The 16637-nt window shown below is 40.9% G+C and overlaps 1 protein-coding gene across 1 annotated transcript in view; it reads left to right on the forward strand.

Moving 5' to 3' along the window:
* The first annotated feature begins 15510 nt into the window (after nt 1-15510).
* The window catches only part of LOC106931417 (semaphorin-4B-like), a 58481-nt gene continuing 57354 nt past the window's right edge, over nt 15511-16637 (forward strand). Inside the window, exon 1 of the mRNA XM_015009536.2 lies at nt 15511-15897. The gene's annotated coding sequence lies outside the window, so the exon portion shown is untranslated. The remainder of the gene's footprint in view (nt 15898-16637) is intronic.

Consider the following 16637-nt stretch of genomic DNA (forward strand, 5'->3'; position numbering starts at 1 on the left):
CTCAAAGGGCCAGTTGTGCCAGAAAGTATTGATATAACCCATTAACAAACTTAAAATATGAATAAATAGCTGCTGCATTCAATAAGTACATCTTAAAGGGCCAGTGTTATGTGTTTTCCAGGCACATAGTGCAATTTTATAGCACAATCAATAACTATGTGACGTTCAGTTGCTATAAAAATGCTGCATATATTAAGTATTACTCAAAAGAAATTTGACTTTATAATTTAACGCCTCTGTCACTTTAAAGAGCTCCCCCTCTTTCTGAAACCTTCAGGAAGTCAGCACATGACTCCTCTATTTGCCCTTTAACAACATTTTCCACTGAGAAGTAGCTCCTATAATGAGCTCAGCAGGTCTGCAGTTCCACCGGGTGTTTGCTAATTGATGCTGGCTAGTCTGAAGGAGCTGAATGGAGGAAATCATAGCTCAGAGGAGGAGCTTTGTCTTGGCACTCAGTTGAACCAAGTGTTTTTCAGAGCTGAATGGTTGCCATGGGAGACTAAAGGATTTCTCAAACATGCATGAAAGAATCGAAGCAACAATCCAGACTAAGGAATAACATTATAATGTGACACAAAGTTCAAAAAAGCCAATTTCACATAATACTGCCCCTTTAAAATGAAATAATATTGAACATCTTTCACATTGATGTAATTTGGCAGTATACAGATAAAAACTGATTTGATTTGATTGATAAAATAGTATTTAAGCACACAATAGGCTCTTGTTATGTGGGCCTCCGGACTCTAGGTGGCCACATAAAAAGCACTGGGGGGCCAGATTTGGCCCCTGGGCCTTTAGTTTGACACGTTTTCTAGACCAACACAAAGTTCTACAAAAAGTGCAACAAATATGATACATAATTTTGATTTGAAATGAAAAAAGACACCCTGATAAAAGCATATGCATATTTAAAGGCCCAGTCAAAGTTCAGACCTCAATCCAGGCCAGTCTGTGAGAAAACTTCAAAAAGTCAATCTGAGCAGGTTTTTCACCAAGAATGAACAGCAGATCCAGGCTTCTGAGTTGAACAGCTAATATTCTCTTTATATGGATAGAGATGTTCTAAGATTCTTTCTGCTCCTTTTCATAAATTATTTATTTGGCCTTTACATGAGCTACTCATATTTATTGAGTGAATGAAATAAAAAAAAAAGATTTAAAATGAATGATCAAAACTTCTAGTGCTTCAGCACCAGGGAGGAGTGGAAACTGGGCGAGTAAATTAACAGAATAAATGGCAGATGTGAGACATGATCAAAGCATATGCATATTTATGGATGAATGACAGAGAGCAATTACAACAACACATACCGACTCGGGATAATAATAATAAACATAAAATGAATTAGTACAACTAAAAATAAATGAATGGAACTAAATAAAACAACAACAACACAAGAACCAGAACGCAAAAGTCAAGGCAACACGGTACGTTACATTTCGAGGACAAATTCTTGTTTCTCTTTCAGATTCAACCACAATCACAACAAACATTTCCCATAATTACGGATTTAATTAGAAACGAGAAAAAAACACAAGGCCGCAAACATATCTGTAACACTTATTAAAGCCAGTGGGACTTTTTCTAATTAGTACATACCACGCTGCCATATTGATATTCCGTCCTGCAGCTCGGCCATCTGATGTCAGCAGTCCTAATTACTCCTTTAATTTCCACAGCCTGGGAACGCGGCCGCCATGTTGACTTTAGATGCGGTCGCTTCCCGTCGGAGCACGGCTGCGTGGAAGAAGCAGCTCCACTGGGACTTGGTGGCAACGTGCTGGTCAGACAGAGTTAAGGCAAGTGAAGCAGCAGAAACAGCTTCCGGCTGCTGTTTTAGTTGTTTTCATATACACATGTATTTCTTCTTTTATGGAGGAAATTCTTGGTCTCAAAACTGCACCTAATATTGTGGGTTTATGGGCTGAGAGAAAGTTAAACTGCTTAAAAACAAAACAAAAAAAAATCAGACGCAGTCACAGGAGATGTTTTGCGGGCTTTCTACTTGTCTTTGTATTGAAAATGTAAAGGTAAATCTCACGAAGATTGTTTAGTACAAAAGGAAAGAGCTTGTTCTCGTGCAGTACTTTTATTTTCTGATTCAAGCTATTAGTTCTGTAGCTATTTTTGCACCTTTTGTAAAAACCAGTACTTCAGCTTTGCTTTTATTCTGCAACCATTGTCCCAGGCGAAACGCTTCCTGTAGCTTTCTCTTTTCTGCTTTTGTTTGGACGAGCCAATAAGCGCTGTTCTTCTAAAACTGTGTTTTTATTTGCTGTGGCGACACACGTGAGTATTCACATCCTTCAGCTTTTTGTTGTGCTACGTCTGCAAACTTCCATGTACCTCATTAGGGTGTTATGTGATAGACCAAAACAGCCTAGTGGATAGTTATATATCCAGATTTTTATTTTGTGTGTGTGTGTGTGTGTGTGTGCGTGTGTGTGTGTGTGTGTGTGTGTGTGTGTGTGTGTAAAATTGTTTTTGCCCCTCATTATTCAACTATTTGTGGAGCTAACGTCTGCGCCTGATCTCCCAACAGTTTTACAGAGACGCTGACATTTTCTCCGTCTCTTTTCTACTGATTCGATGGCGGACGTCTGCGGACGTCAACCAGTCTACATGTTTTGCCACAGATTCTCAATTGGACCAACGCCTGGAGATTGACTCGACCATCTTAGCACACCAATGTGCTCTCGGTTCAAGTTTGGGGTTGTTGTTCGGACTTCAAACTTTCTTGTTATACCATAAAAAAAAAAGTGGAAAAAAGTTTATATGACCTCAATATTTCAAGGCGCTGTCCTTGGTTTTCCATCAGATCTTCCGCAATGTCCTGCTGATTTGTGTTTCAGCCTTTAGGACTCAATATGTCCTGAAGGTTCAATTAGCTTCACTAGACGCTCCACAAAGATCCAAAACACTAAGTAAACTGCTGTGCCGATACGTCCCGTACGTCTGATCCAGCAGGCTGATATCCTGATACTTGCACTCTGATTGCATCATCTCCTCCACCCCCCCTCCCCCCATCTCTCATTTGTAATGTTGCAATAACGAATTTGATGTCACTTTCATTCTTAAGGCACCAGAACAGGAAGTGGATCAGAACATTTTGCTTCCTAAATCATCCAACTCGACAGGACCGTTTATCTTTATCACATTTCATATTCCGTTATGAAATGATTTATTGTGGTTTCTGACAAGTGAAAGATCACAGCAATTAAGGAAAGGTAACAGAGTAGGAAGTGCTAAATCAATGATTCATGCATTTCAGCAAAACAAGATATGTTTTAAAAAATGAGGAAATGCTTCATTTTAGGCTTCTCTGAGTAGAATTAACACTTTGACAAAAACTTTAAGGTCCCAATGAAATAGGAAATGGTAAATAAAGAGCAAAGAGTACTGGAACTGCAATTTTGTTGTCTTTCTGACAATGACAATTAAATTCTTCTGATTCTGATTCATAATGATGTTAAAATGCCAGGATTTGGTGATATCAATATATGTTGCATCCGTCCAACTGAAAAAAGCAAAGCTGTCACACTGGAAAATTTAAAAGTGCAGTAACTGGGTCGCATAACACATTTCAACTAAGGGTGTTTTCACACCTGACAGTCCGGTAGACTCGGTTTGATTTGGGACCAAAATCGCAACATATGTTAATTTCCAGCTGCTGCAGTTCTCTTTCACACGGCACTGTGTCAAACAAACCAAACTCTTTGAAAAACCTGTTCCTCCCCTCGCCTGGAGTGGCGCCACACCAAGAATGACTGAAGGAAACTACACCAAAACCTCTGAAAAAGACATGAGCCCAACTTCCTTCTTTGCAAAATGTAAACAACTGTAAAAAAAACAACAACAGATTTTAGCACTAACAAAAGAGTTTGTTTTGGTTGTATTTACCCAGAATGCTTTGATCTGCTTCATGCATTAGGAGCAGTCTCCGGTTAGGTTGGCATCCGTATTCAAACCGTGCAAGAGTTCAGTTCAACCCGAACTGAGACCTTGGTTTGTAAAGGACCAGAGTAAAATTTTTTTGGGCATCAGAGTTTGGTTGAGCATTCACACATCCCCAAACGAGTCAGACTTTCTAGGCAAACGGACTAAAGTTAAACTAAAACGGACTAAGCTGGGCTGGTGTGAATGCACCCTAAGATGTAACTGAACGCCCTCAGTTTGCTTTAGCAGGAGTCTATTGGCAGCCCACATCTTGACTTGGTGACACATTGTACTCCAGATCAACTTGGGAGAATATCTTTTGTCCACAGATGAACCCAATGACTGAATTTGATCTAGCTATATGGCATTGTGTCCTAACTAAAGTCCTAGCTAAAGCTTGTATTGTCATGTTAAGATGTTATTCTTACGTGGATTTTGACGTATGCTTGGACATGCTGCAAAATAAACTACAAGGTTTAGAGTCCAACTTGTCAGAATTCGCCATTCCGCCTTCTGGCCAGGCAGAGTCTGTTATTGGCCGATCCAACACCCCCACACTTACCATGACAGTAAATACGAGGAGGTTAGCGACAGAAACAAACACACTGAAGAGCTGGAGACTAGCTTAACTTCTGAAATGTAACCAAGCGAGGTCACAAAGGAGTCTCCTTCATCCTTGTATTCCCGACATCATTTTCCCTGCTGCCTTGTTTCCTCTCGCCCGGGTTGGTACGCACAGACCAGTGATGTGAGGATATGACCCCGAGCTGTCATTGTTTTCCTGCAAACTCCTTCCCTCTCCCTCCTTGTTCGTCCTCAGGGATGTCGGGCAGCATACATTGGGTGATTTTTATTTATTTATTTTTAACCATAAGTGCAGGTACCACATCTTCAATTTTTGTTTTGTTTTTTTCTGAAAAGCCAGCAGAAAGTGTTTGGGATAACTCACCTGTAATGTCCTAACAGGCTGTCCATCACTGAGTTTTCAAAGTGACAGGGGAGCCATTAGCCCAGCTCAGAGTGTGTGTAATGGGATGAAAATGGTTGGGCTTGTGATGTTTTGAGTGCGTCTTCTATCATCTTTGCACTTGAAAGATGTATGAGAACTTATTCATAGAGAGACCTTATGGTTTAGGTGCACAACACGTATACCCTGGTAGTTTTTTCTTCTTTATTTTTTTTCTGTGCAATATTCGTAGTTTATAGGTGTGCGGATCTGAATTCATCCGGTGGTCTGCTGCATAGGGACACACACACTCACCTTCCCCCACCCGTAGCTCACCCTCTGCAAAACCTGCCATTCCCAGGTCCATGATGTAATGCTAGCACACACCCCCATCCTCTCCCTCCATCTTTCACACACTCCTCTCCTCTCCTTCCTTCCCCTTCTTTCGATTGGTTGCTTTCGTCTGCATCTGCTGGATCAGCTCTGACTCCTTTGCACACGCACACACACATTTACACATACACTAGCAAACGGGGGATTCCTCCGCCACTGCAGCCTCTGCTCAAGTCTCCACCTGGCTCTCGCAGAAGAAAAAAAAAAAAAAACACGGTGAGTGCATCCTTCTTCCCTTTCAGACAGCAGGTGATTGTGGTTCTCAGTAAAAGACGAAAAGAAAAACGATGAGAAGATGCTGATTTTTTTCATCGCGGCTGCTGCATCCTAGGAGTTACGAATTGGCGTGAGGTGGAGGGAGGTTGGGGGGAAGCCGCTCAGTTACTACAGATACCGGTCATCTCGGCGCTCTGTGCCGTGGCAGTGCGTTGCTCGGGGTTGTACGGCTCCGCGGATGTATCCGAGCAGGAAAGGAACGCCGGGGTGCACGTGCGTGAGGTGAGAAACTGCTTTGCACATTCCGGCCGAAATGGGAAGCTACAATGTCCTCCAGGGTGTTGAGTGAGGTGTCAGTCACCTTGCTGTAGAGGTAAGGAGGGGAAGAAAAGAGCTGCGGCGGCGTGAAGTTGCTTGCTGCAGTGTGTTTTTTGGACCGGCTCGGATAAATGTCTGACAGTCCCGTTACGTTGCCTTAAGAAACAGGGTGTGTACATGTGGTGTGAACCGGTGACATTTGGTCTCTCCCGCGGCTCTCTCTCTCTCTCTCTCTCTCTCTCTCTCTCTCTCTCTCTTCTTTTCTTATTATGTGCGCTCCGCTCTTTTACTGTGGGACTCGGTGACACTGAGCATAATAGGAAAAGTAATTCTATTATCGCCTCGGCTTTTCACTGCTGAATGACACATTAATGATAATGGAAGTGGGCGAAAGGAAATCACTGGTCCATTTCTCTCCCTCTCTCGCTCTTTCTCTCTCTGCTCATTCTGACCAATTTGAAACATTTGTGCGATGAAATGTTAATATTTTAAAACGGTGGCTCTACGCTACTTCACTTGACATTTGGAAGCTCCCTTAATGATTTCATTGTAATGCGTTTCCATTTTCTTTGATTAGATTTGTTTTAAAGTCCTGCTTAGAAGTGCTTTGCAAGATTATTTATACATGAAAGCTGTTTGCATGGATTCATGTTACAAACGCAAACTTCTGTCTGTTTTGATACTTTTCTTTTTCTTTTCTTTTTTTTTTTTTTTTTTTTTTTTTTACAAATTAAAGTTTGAAAAGTGTGACTTGAATTTGCTCTCAGTTCTTCTGCACTGGGCCAGACTTTAAAAAGGGCTTTCAGAGATATTTAGCCCAGGGCTTCACGTGCTTGGGGGATATTTTTATATGATTTCATTTACAGTTGCAAGTTTAGCAAACAAACTCATAGAAAATTCATAAAGCCATATCTAGTAAGATATTTTAATATAGTTGGGTTATATCAAGTCGTTAAATCAATAGATTTTGAAGATTATGAGCGATCTGCCAGACTGTTTGAACTAATAATTCATTCCTTCGTGCCAACCGAAGCGTTTGTCTAAATGTCAATGTACTGTAATTCTCTGCAGTCATGGATTCACGTCTACAGACTAAACTTGCTGATTATTTTGATTGCAAAATAGTCAGATTTGATGGAATGCTTATGTGAAACAGCGATTTTTACCCCAACATAAAAAATCCCATAAAATTCACGTTTTCGAACGTGGTTCCCATTTCTCACACATGATCAGGTATTTTGTTCATGTCTTCCATTTTCCATCCGACCTGTGATTACATGTGCAGACGTGGAGGTGTATGCGATGCACATTTGCGAACATGGCCATGTGAAACATGGGAATAACACGTTTTTTTTCTTTGCTTTCTTTTTATTTTCGTTTCAAATCCACATGCAAGCACACGGTTTTCACATGTGAAATTCATGGGATTGTTCTGCAAGTGTAAGATTTGACCCAGATTCTCAGTTGTTTGATTCTGGACTTTGATTGGACACATAAATACGCTTTGATCTAAACCCGGCTGGTTCTGGTTTTGGTTGTGTCCATCACGCCTCATTCGAAGCTCTGTCAGGTGTCGAGCCGCAGGAAAACACACAAACATCTAGGACAGGGATCACTGAGGACCAGGGTTGAGTTCATGTCTCCACGTCTACGTCGTAGATCGTCCTGTTGGAACGCACGTTTTGCGCGGCCTTGAAACAAAACAGCTTTTCCTTCAGGATTGTGCTGTATTTAGGTCGCTCCATATGCCATTAAATCTATCCCCACAGCACAATATGAAGTGAAAACATCATTTCACCTCACATTATTCAGGGGCATCACAGTCAAGGTCCTGAATATGTATGCACACCACACGTTCTAGATTTGTAATCGCTGAAACAACAAATAAACAAAGCCATGAACGGCAGCAGCGCGAATCCACGAGACGCCACCAACTCACTGGCTGCAGGCGGCACAAAAGCAAACACACATCTCACCCTCCATCATCTGCGTGCCATTTCTTTCATTACTCAATAAACCAATCAGCTCTGCTATGCCTTTCAACAAACTCGTTATTTATTGGGACAGCTGTTATAACCGTCCGGCATCCCCACCCCCCTTAATTAGAGGTCTTCAGACTCAGCGGGCCTGATTTGAATAAGGCCCCTCATGAAACTGTGTGAGCAAATATGTGTGTTGATTTTTTTTTTTTTTCCAAATCAATGACTAGCACACGAAAAGACTCTTCCTGGAGGCTATTTAACTCTGAAATGGACTCTGTGGCCGTAAATGGAGAATAATTATGATTGTGGCCTCAACAAAACAAAAGCTAATAAAGCAACAGGCAATGAGGAAGAGGAGCTACATCTTCAGCTCCAATTGGCTGTTTGGGCAGCGCTTGGGCATTTTAGAGGGATAGCGAGTGGTCATACTAAGATAGTTTATTGATTTCTTGCTGTTTCAACCTCATTACATCTGACAACAGACAGCAGTGTCGCCTTTCCGCCCCACAAACCTTTAAAAGTGACTCCAGAATCTCATGTTAAACTCATTTGCTGTTGGTTTACTTGATTTTACATAAAATCTGAGTCTCGTGTCTGCAGGGCTGCGTTTGGTACCCGTCTCTTGCTAAATGAAATGATTGGGTCTGCCCTGAAGTGATGTAAGAGCCATGTTTTGTTTTGTTTTTTGTTTAAATGAACATGAACAGACTCGCAATGAAGTCTTGACAGACTTACAAATGGAAAAGACAGATTATATTTCAAATCAGGACCCAGTCTGTGCAGGCTCTTCTTCCATATCAGCTGCTTATTTCTCCTCATTTTATCTAAAGATTTAATCGCTTCCTTCCACCTGACCTCGGCTCTGACCCTCATCAGAACGTCTCCAAGAGAAAAGAACGTGCAGAGATTGCGAGGCCTCTGCGTTTGCCTGGTGCTTCCATTCCCAAGTGGCGTTCTATAAAAAGTCCTTTTTCTCCAAAGCTCATTCATCTTTGTTTTCATAAAATACTGTCAAAGGGAAAAAAATATCTCCACCACATTCAAGTGCGCTGAGTTCTTTTTTTTTATTTTTATTTTTTATTTAAATTACATCACATTTAACTTTGGATGAGCTAATTGCAGATTTTGTGAAGCCGATACCCATTTTAGCCAATTTCAGTTTCTGTTTTGGAATTATAAATTACTAAACAGCCTTTAATAAACTATTTTAATGGGGGACTATTAGGGCCATTTTATAGCATAATCATGTAATTATGTTACCCTAAGTTGTTATAAAAATCAAATATAACTTAAAAGAAATCTTACTTCCCAATTTAATTCCTTGAAATTGGGCCTCTGTCTTTTTAAAAATGTCTGCTTTTTCTGAAACTCCACCTTCAGGAAGTCATCACAGCATGGCTCCTCTATTAACCCTTCAACAACGTTTTTACCAGCGTTTCACCGAGAAGTGGCTCCTATAATGAGCTCAGGTGTTCCACCAGGTGTTTGCTAATTTCTCCTGGCTAGTCTGAAGGAGCTGAGTGAGGGAGATGTGGTGGAGGGCTGCTCTGTGAGGCAGAAGCTTGGAAATGGCGGCTCAGAGGCGGAGCTGTGTCTTGAAGGCTGAGTTAGTTCTACTCAGGTGTTTTGTGTAGCTGAACGGTTGCCATGGATATGCATGAAAGAATTAAAGCAGTGCTCCAGGTGTGTTTTGATGAGGGAATAACATTAAAACATGATGATTTTTTTCATAATACTCTCAAAATCTGCACAAAGTTTCATAGATATTTATTAATAAAAGTCTGTAAATATGCTCAAATCCAGATTAAGACAAGGAGGCTTTTTTTGTAGAGTTAAAACTAGCTAAACCGAACTAGAACACCTATAAAAAGTCAGATTATAGCTCGCCAGCTTTCTTTTTCTTCCTTTAGCACAGCTGAAAATGTTTAATGCACCATGTCAGCATCATGTCTGTACAAACAAAAGATGTGTCCGAGAAAGAAAAAAGCTCTGAATCGCTATTTATATGTCATATTGTTGAATAATTTATTCATTTATTGTAACTGTACGTGAGCTTTAGGAATCCATTCTGTCGTAGCAGATGAATAACTCTGTGTTTTGGGAGCAGAGGCAGGGATCTGAGTGCATGTAAGAGACGAGGAGCTAAGAATAACCGCCATTCTGTTTCTGATCCACAAACTGACCTTCAAGTGGAACCCAACAGGTTCTGATTTTCAGGGCCGTTGCAAAGAACTGCAACGGCTTGCAAGAAATTCAAAGGCAAGAATGCGTTCATAGAGTGCATTCAGTTTGATGCACTCTTTCTTTTGACGCTCTGCACTGCTCAATATGTGGATTAACTGAGTTTATTTGCACTGGAAAGGGCTAAATTCATTATTTCCTCCTCGCCGCCTGAGGCGTTTCCTCAAAGCCCTCCTCCCCCTCCTCCTGCTCTGCAGCTGTGTCGGACCTTCACCTATGGTCTCCTGCTGGGTAGCCCACAGCCTCCCGTCTTCAAAAAAAAAAAAAAAAACATAAAGAAAGACACTGGTGAACAACATTGTCTGTGCAAACACACCACTGACAAACGTCTTCATTTAAGCGGCGCGGGCCGTCAGACGTCACCGCCAAACTCTCAGGGGGGAAAATGGGACCAGATTTAGCCGCATTAATCTCATAACCGCTTGCAGAGTTCACATCATCACCACATCTCAGCCCTTCCCCCAGAACAGAGAGCCTTTCATTCATCAGGGGAGACGAAGAGGTGTGCAGAAGTCCGTCTTGCTGCATGTCAGTGTTTCCTCGTGCTTGTTTTACTGATTCCTGACCTCAGAAGGAGAAGCTGGATAATCTACAGACACCTGCTTGTTTTTGTTTTTTTCTGATTCTTATCTTCCCCGTTCGAACATTGATGCTGGGTACTTTTTTTAAGACTGACACAATTAATCGGATTGATCATCACAAATCTATTATTGAAATAATAATTGAGCATACAGTCTCAAAATAAAAAGCAATTAGCTGAAACAAACCAACACAGTTGGAGCCGCAGTTAACCCAAAACTGTGCAGATTCATTGCATTTAAAGATAAAAACATCTTTGTCTGTAAATATGTTTTACCCAGAACTCCTGAAATGCTACAGTTTTAGCTTCATCCACTCTGCAATGCTATGTTTTTGCATTTCAGGTAATAAGATTTTTATTTTCTTATTAAGAAATGGAATTGAATTAATTGTATGTTGGCGTATTTTAATGAGTTTCTAATCTTGTATTAAAAAAGCCAAATTTTTTTTCCATCCGATTAATCGATTCATCGTCAGAATCATTGATTCCTCAGATAATAGTGAGTATTTATTTTATTTTTGGACCTTTCCTACAAGCTGGAAGAACAAACAGTTGGTTCCATCATCAAATCTGACCCACTGTGCTGCCATAACAGTGAAACGAGGATGCTTTATTTGCTCTGAAGTCTTCCACTGAGACCGCTTTCTGCGTGAAGAAGAGGGGATGATTAGTTACAGGAACCAAGGACCTTGAAGGAAAACACTCCGGGATAACCGAACATGAAAGTTGGCGCCAATTAAACCAGATGACATGATTTGCATCCAGTTTTTTTAATTGTCTTTCCTGTCGCTGTAAAGACAGGCAGTCCTCTGACATGTGTGCGTGCGTGTGTGTGTGTGTGTGTGTGTGTGTGTGTGTGTGTGTGTGCGTGTGTGTGTGTGTGTGTGTGTGTGTGTGTGTGTGCATGGCAGAGGAAGAAAGGTAGGACGAGGCAGCGGGAAGGGATGGGAGAGCAAAATAAAAACAGGGGAAGCCACTTCTCGTGTCTTTGATATGGACATGAGCTGCCATCTGCCGCAGCTGAGTGATTTTTACTGTCTCTGTGAGCAGCAGGTCGTGCTAGCTTGTACCAACAACCTAGCAGGCACTGGCTGTTACACAGAGTGTTAGATCATTCAACTGAAAAAATAAAGGAAGACAGAAAGAAAGTCACATTTAGCGGGATAACAGAGGATCTGAAGCCTGTAATTTCAGCCCGTACGAGGTGTTTCGATAGTCTGGATTTGTGCAGTACTTGGGGAAAATAGGAGTTAAACTGATTCATATTTTATATGCCCTCCCACAGAGCATTTCTTTGACAAAGATGCACCTAAACAACGCCTAAATGCTCCTTGGCCATTACCATAAAATATACACTGTAGTAAGTAATCCATATGTTTCATGAAATCTAAGCAAACTAGTCTGCAAATTAAGTTCCTGGGAACAAAACAGGAAACACAGTTTGTGTCTCTTCTGACCACAGGAAGAGATTGTTGAGCAAGAAACGAGCTGAACGTTAGCATTTCTGTTGCAATGTGAAAATCAGCTTCAGTTGGCCTAAAAAGGAGAAGTTCAGATGATCTATGAGCAGATTTCTCTGATAAGCAAACAAATAATGCACTTTATGGCAATGACTTCTCTGAGTGGTTAACTACACAAGACTCCACTGCTGAAGAACAAGCATGTTAGCATGTTGGAGTTTGTTGTGCCTAAGTGTGCAGGTTGGGATATAATGATGTGGGCTGTCCTAGCGCATGTGGTACTGGTAGACTTTATACCAGTACCATAGGAAGGAAGAAATGTTGTGTGATACTCTTGATAACAATTTGAAGATGAAACGTGTGGATTTCCAAACAAGACAGTAGTTCCTAACACACTGGCAAGAAAGTGTTGCATTCTTTCTTAGAAAGAATGTAAAACTCCATCAGGAAAACTGCCACGCTTGAAAGGCCCAGTCAATCACTTGACTTACAGAGCTGAAAATCGTTTTAAATACTCAGAGATCAGAATCCATAGAATGGCAGAAGAATGGGTCACATTCTGAAAACTGTGTGAGGATAACTCTGGTCAACATGGTAGCGTTAAAGTTGTTTTTATCCAGGATCACCGGTGGTCTTTAACTACACGTCGGCTACAGAGCCTGCTAGCTTGATGAAATGCTGTGAGACAGCTACAGTATATTCTGGGGTGGCCAAAGTTTTATTTGTAGGTTTCAAAACAACTTTCTTTGTTTCCCTTTTTTTTTCTTGTTGGGTGACTAAATCCTCTCCAAACAACAGATTTCCAGATCTGCTGTTTGTCTGGTACTTAACCTGAATAAAAGCTCCGCGGGGGGCCTTGACCCGGATATGCATGGGCATTGGATGGCGCCTCAGTTAACGGATGATGACAGTAAGACATTAGTGGAGATCAGCATTAAATCAAGGGAGATGTGTTCAATATTAACAAAATAATAATAGCACGCTCCAAATAAACCCAGATAGACTTTTTAGGAACACACTACACATATCCAATCAAATGTTAAACTACTGGAGTTGTAGAGTCTGCAGCTGACAGAAAATGTGATTTTCTCATTTGTTAGATTGGAACCACAAACTATAAGATTTAAGTACTAAGCAAACACACAATAGTGCATAATTGTGAAATTGAAGGACAATATTACCAATATACACAGATTTTTTTAGAGTAAATACTTTGTAAAAACAACTGATTCCCCCATTCTTCACGGCAAAATAGTTCAAACTCTGAGAGACTGGAAGAGGACCCTCTGTGAAAATCAGTTTTTAAGTCTCAATAGGTTTTAGATCTGGACTTTGACTGAACCGTGCTGACCATGAGGCTAGCCCATGTTTGCAATTGGATCCTTTTCTCTCCATGTTTTAGTTTTGTTCTCGTTTGTGTTGGTCTGTCACTATAAGATACAGCGACATTTTTGACTATATTGTGATTAAATGTGAAAACACCTATGAATATTTTGCATACCTGCTGAATATGCATCCACCTCCATCTGCTCAAAGCCTGTTTTCAGCATAAATCGGAGGATTCCCATCTCAGAAGTAAATCCCTGTTTGTATTTGAAGGATTACCAAGCGTCCCCGTAGATAAGGAACTTTGAGTCAGTGCCGGCCTACCGAGAGGAAAATGTGAAGAGACTTTTTAAAAGGGAAAAACCAAAGCAGGTGTGGGACAGAAAGCCAGCAGCATTGTCGTTAGGCTAACCTCTTCCTGTTCAGCATGTACGATATGTATTTACTGGAAGCAGGCTGTGAGTACAGACATCTGCCTCAACCTACTCTATCAGGAAAACTGCCACACAAAAACCCGGCAGAGAGCGACAAGATTTTCAGAACGAGCCTTCACTCCTCCGTCAAGCCGAGCCATTAGGATGCAGCCCGGAGCATTCTGCGCCTGCTTTTAGTTGTTGTCATCACATTTCTCAAAATATCTGTCAAATTCCCATGTTGCTTACAGTCGCTGAAAGCGCAAAGCTGGAGATTAATTATAAGACTATATCTCCTTTGCAGGTCTTTATTTGCCCCCACACCCCCGGGTGATCAATAAAATCGTCTCCTCCTGGGTTTTCTACGAAAAGCAGAAAAAGCGGAGAGGCCAGGACTTGCTGTTGCATTCAGTTCTTATAGGGAAACTAGACAACTTAACTTTCACAGTTCTCTTTATTCTTCCAACAAGCCATAAAGAGATTACATGAATGGTTGAGTCTGGATGTGCCCAGGTCATTGCTTTTGTACATAATCCTTCCTAATTCTCTTTGTAGTGGACACGGTCAGCTGTCAGTCATTGTTTGAAGCCTGCAAGGAACAAAGAGGATAACTAATATCAGCGGTGACAGAGAAAGAGGAGTTTGAGTCTGGAGTGGACAAAAAAAGAAATCAGAGCTTCTTCTCGGTGTTTTGTTGCTTCGTGCTGCGAAAAGTACATTGCGTACGGCGCATTTTTTTGGAAATAAGCGCAGTTCACGCACTGAAGTGACATCTTGGTCCATCTTTGACTGATGCATGAAACTCAACACCAGACTGTTCAACATTGTTTCACAAAATCTGTGGTTTGTGTTTGAACTATAATTTCACTTCATTTAATAACATACTTATTATGCAGTCTTGACACAACAAAATGTGCTTCTATTTTCTTTTCAATAAAAATAAATAGCATATGGAACATTTGTTTTACCATACTCTGAAGTTGGGCATTTATCGTATCGTTTGTCATTTATCGCGATAGATTTGTTATCACGATTAAAAAAATTGAGTTCTCGTTATGATAAACTCCAATAAATGATGTTGACAATCCGTCAAAACAGACATGTTTCCATTACAGCCTACTGCTGTTGACGCGAAGAGCAGCCATTTTGAAACTCAAAGTCGGCCTCGACCATCTTAACTGGGAGTGGTCAGAGTTTCTCCCACTTTTCGAGTGGGAAGTTCAAGTTAGGCATTCCAGAGGATTTTTTCCAATGGAAAATCGTAATTCCCAAGTTCGGATTACAAGTGGAGCACCACTAATGCCTAAATGCCCTGAGTTTCTGTCATGTTGCCTGGTTGGCTGATTATGGAAGCAATTTATAGTGTATCTAATAAAGTGGTTGCTAAAATATCAGCTGACAAACAAGTTAACTGATCTGAAGTTTTCTCTTGGAGTCTAATTAAAATGTGTTGATTGGATTATTTACTAAAAATAAGTAATTTAATTATCATTGAACATCACATTTATAAATTAATGTCTAACATCCAGATGGTTCTAAAGAGTAATATTCAGAGTTCATCTTTATAGTGTGCTTTCCTTATCTTAATCGAGATATTAAAGGAATAACACCAATCGAATTTCCTTACACAAACTGTGATGTTTTTATGTAACTTTTTGACAATTACATTTTTTTTGTATTTGTTTATTTTTGGGGGGCAAAAATCGCAAAAATCCTGCCATCAACCGAGTGAGGCGTACTATCCCTTTAATTATCGGTAGGGCTTTCTGTGTTTGCTTAGGTGTCCATTAGTTCTTCCTCGTCGTTTGCGTGATGAGCAGCAGCCGGTGTTCTGCTGGGCTCTGTGTCGGACGCAGGCAGCGTGTGCGGAGGGAGGAGCTAAAGTTTGGAGGCTTGAAAAGGGAGCAGCGTTCAGTTTGTAGCGTAGGAGATTTGCTTTTACACGCTGGGAGGATGTACGCCGCTTCCCTGTCAGCGCCGGGAGCATTTTGAGGATTTAGCCTTTAACTTTGGGTCCGTTTCTTTTAATTTTTTTTTTGGCTCTTTTACCCAGGGACCGGGCGTTGTTCTCTGTGGAAGGTAAGCAGCTTTCTGCCTCCGCTCGGTTACAGTTTTATTACCCGCAGACGCCAGGTTTTTGTGCTTAAAATACAAAAAAGGTCTAAGAAGGAGGAATTAGATATTTTATAAATGTTTGTATCCGAACAAAAAAAAAATTCACTCCTATAGACAGAAACTATTATTTACGTTAGTTTTATTATTTTTAACAAGCTGTCCAGTCTTCTGTAATTTTTCTTCCCCGTCCTGCTCACCTCAAGCCAGGGTTCCCCGCTTTCCATTCATGTCTGGCTGCTTTCTGACTAAATTACAGTTGCTAGTTCAGAAGAAAGGCGCAATCAGACCGAGATGATCAGCCCTGCTGTGCTAACGGTGCAGGTGGGAAGAGAGCCTGATGGACTTGTCCTCCTATGCTCTTCTTCTGGAGAAACAGCTGCTGTTTGCATCCAGCCTCAAACAAAACAACAAACGACTCCTCTGCTGCCAGACAAAACCAAAAAAAAAAAAAAAAACCGGGGGAATTGCTGCATGATCCATAATAATTCACATGTCAGAGCACAGGTCAGGATTGATTCTGCTCACCATTTTCTCTTCTTCAGCAGAGATGGATTTTGTTTTTAAATTTCACATCTACAATTTATTTATTCTTTTAATATCTGACCAGCTTTTTGCATGTTCCCACTGGAATTCAATCATTTTTTTTTTTTTTTTTGATGCGGTCTAAGTTTTTGAGATTGGAAGACATTTGGCTTCTCCTTCAG

The sequence above is a fragment of the Poecilia mexicana genome, unplaced genomic scaffold, assembly GCF_051168715.1.
Source record: "Poecilia mexicana isolate PSO_F unplaced genomic scaffold, ASM5116871v1 scaffold_3, whole genome shotgun sequence".
NCBI lineage: Eukaryota > Metazoa > Chordata > Actinopteri > Cyprinodontiformes > Poeciliidae > Poecilia > Poecilia mexicana.